Below are 3,197 nucleotides of genomic sequence, written 5' to 3'. Positions count from 1 at the left end.
TTTTGTAGGTAATTGACTTTTTTTGCAAGTTACCAATTCAATTATTAAAAAATTAATTTCAAAATAATTTAAAAATTATTTAAAAAAAAAAAAAAAGAATACAGCCACCGGCTATCCTCGCCGAACAGCCGGTGGCTGCCATTTCAAAGACAGTCGTGGCTATCCGGCGAGGACAGCCGGTGGCTGTATTCTTTTTTTATTTTATTTTATTTTATTTATTTATTTTAATAATTAAATAGGTAACCTGTAAAAAAAGCTAATTGAACAAATTTAACTCGTAGATGAACCTATTTGACACTTAATCTAGTTCGTGGTGGAAATTGAGCACTTCGCAGCAGTAGATGTGCCTATTTGACACTTGTGCCAAAAAAAAAAAAAGACAAACGCCCTTCGATCTCCTTCCTCGGCCCCTCGATCGTCGTCTGTCCGCTGTGGTATTCATCGTCCGTCGTCCGCGTCATCGTCCCGGCCTTCTCCGATCGTCGTCTGTCCGCCGCGCAGGCCATCCGTCCGTCAGCTCGCCGTCTGCCTCGCCACTCTCGCTGTTGGGTGTTCACACGGGGAGCATTTTCTTCCTGTGAATATAATGCGAATTTCATCAAAATTTCCCATCTTCTTTTTTCCTTCAACGAGTCGTTTTCAGTAAAAAATTCCCCTTTTTTCTCAGCTTCTTCTGAGCTTTTTCACAATTCGCGTCCCTATTTCGAGTGAGGAAAATGCAGTTAAGGAAAGCTTTCGAGCTTTGATGGGGTGTAGGGCTTTGAATTTTACTTGAATTTTGAAATACGGAAGAACACAGGCTTTTGGTGCGGAGATGTCGAATGGAAGGATGCCTCACTTCCTCCATGGCTTTAATCCTTCGATCAGCTCTGAGAAATTGGTATATCTGTATTTCCATTTCTTAATTTCTTACTTGTTTTCCCCAATGCTGTCATTGTGTGAATTAGTTGCTGCATTTTTCTCTATGTGCATTCTCCAATTAGCTGATCTGTTGTAAACTGCTGCGGATTTGGATTTGGAGTTCTGTTGTAGTTCAAAGTACACATCCTTAGTCAAGCAGGAACTGTTTGTTTATAAAATTTGGAGTGCAAAACGAGGTTGACTGTTGCCATTCTAACATCTAATGATTACTGTTCTTTAAACATTATCTAATAATTGATAATAAATATTCTTCACTTTGAGTTGTATTTGTTGGGAGGGGATGGAATTTGTCAATAGATAGGAATTTGCTTGCTCCCTCATGGTTCATTGAGCATTGTTGGCCATTTTGAGTTAAATTAAATAACACTTTTGCTTTGATTAAGTTCTGTATTTTGATAAGTTTTTGACTCATCAAATGGTTATCATATCGGCCTAAATTACTTGTGAATTGTTATGAAGGTTATGACATAAATGGATATACATTTTACACCAAGCACTACTACAAAAATGAGTATATAAGTACCACTTTATGATTCTTGAACATTAAATTTCTACTGCAACTTATGAATTCAAACACGCATTCAATCATTTTTTCTAGTACAATCCTTCAACTGTTGAGGTGAGATCTGTGTGCATGTCTAAGGAATTGGTGGATTTCCTTTGTAGCATTTTATAGATCTGTGTTACATGTATCCTAAATGTTGCTGCCATTCTGTCATGCAAATTGTTTTTCCCAGTTCATATAATGGACAGTGACATCATGATAGCAATTGCCTACCATTAATAATTTTTGTATGCTTGTTTACATGTGTCTTAAAGATGGCATTTTAATTTAAACTCAATCTTATTTTTGCAGAGCTGGAATAATGATAAAGTTGAAGATGGGATGGAAAAGGTAACATCTATAGTAAAAGGGCTGCGGTCAAAGAGGGCATTGCTACCTCCAAAAGAAAGATTTGAAAGGTAAACGTTAATGATCATATACTCTATTTTGGTAAAATAGTCATTTCTTGTTAATATAGCTAATATTATTTGGAAGTCTCTTATTCCTGAATAGGAGAATATTTGTTGGAAGGTCATACAGGCACCCTTTCTCAATTACTTCTAGTAGAAAGCATGAATTCATTACTGTTCTGAGCTAATTCAATGTTGGTTTGAGAGCTAATTCTAGTTTTTGCTGTTCTGAGCTTAACTTCCTGAATTTGTGCAGGTGATGACTTCTGATTCTATCATCACTTGATAAAAGCTATTTCAATGTTGGTTTGAGACTTAATTCTAATTTGTTATTTTGAGCTCAACTTCCTGAATTTATGCAGGTGATGCATGCACTGGATATGTTGTTTTGTTTGAACAAAATGTATATGAAATGATATATACTTATGCTTCTGAGTTCTGATACATTTCTTCTATTTGGTAGAGTTCTGTGCTTGCCTTGGAAGATTCGACAATAGATGCTGATCAAGTTGAGAACATCATTATGTTTTGCCCAACAAAGGAGGAGATTGAAATGCTTATGGTAAAAAAATGTTTTAGATTTATTAGCTATTTGTACACAAATATATATATATATATATATATATATATATATATATATATATATATATATATATATATATATATATATATATATATTTATTTATTTATTTATTTTTATTTTTATTTTTTTTTTTAAAAAAATGGTAACTTTCCGAGGCACCCACTTGTAAGTGGGTGTCTTGAAAACAAATTAATAAAATAATAATAAATAACTATCCGAGGCACCCACTTGTAAGTGGGTGTCTTGGAAACAAATTAATAAAATAATGATAAAGGACTATCCGAGGCACCTGCAGCGGAGCAGGTGCCTTGGAAAGTCCGTATTAAAAAATTAAAAAAAATCATCTTCCCCTTTCCGAGTCACCCTTTACAGGTGACTCGGAAAGTGGAGGACTTTCACAGTCTCCAAGATCCGAGTCACCTGTACAGGTGACTCGGAAAGTGTTTTATGGGAGACTCTAAAACCTTTTTTTGTACTAGTGAACTTCCTCTGATAAAGTACAGTGTTGGATTGAAGAAGAATCCCTTGGATTTCAACAGTATTAAAGCAGCCAAAGCGACAGGATTTAGACAATGTTCATCATCTTCCTATGAAATTTGGCCTTTTGGTTTCCTTTTGAATGTCAATAGATTAATAAGCATTCTTGTACTGGCTTCTTAGAAAGCTTTCTTGGTTTGGGAGTTTCTAAAATAATTGGCTTCGAGTATATAAAGATTCTTTGTTTTTGTTATAAATATTA

The 3,197-nt window shown here is 34.8% G+C and overlaps 1 long non-coding RNA gene across 2 annotated transcripts; it reads left to right on the top strand.

Annotated features, from left to right (window-relative positions):
* Positions 1-371: 371 nt before the first annotated feature.
* LOC109167824 lies at positions 372-2,469 on the top strand. Of its 2 annotated transcripts, XR_002051920.1 has the most exons (4): positions 372-880; positions 1,778-1,884; positions 2,132-2,237; positions 2,339-2,469. It is a non-coding gene; the product is annotated as an uncharacterized LOC109167824 (long non-coding RNA). The 2 variants fall into 2 exon arrangements; XR_002051921.1 differs by lacking the exon at positions 2,132-2,237.
* The last annotated feature ends 728 nt before the right edge of the window (positions 2,470-3,197 follow it).

This window comes from Ipomoea nil, unplaced genomic scaffold, assembly GCF_001879475.1.
Source record: "Ipomoea nil cultivar Tokyo-kokei standard unplaced genomic scaffold, Asagao_1.1 scaffold3170, whole genome shotgun sequence".
Lineage (NCBI taxonomy): Eukaryota > Viridiplantae > Streptophyta > Magnoliopsida > Solanales > Convolvulaceae > Ipomoea > Ipomoea nil.
Note: the sequence above shows the minus strand (reverse complement) of the source record. Positions and strands in the feature narration are given on the sequence as shown.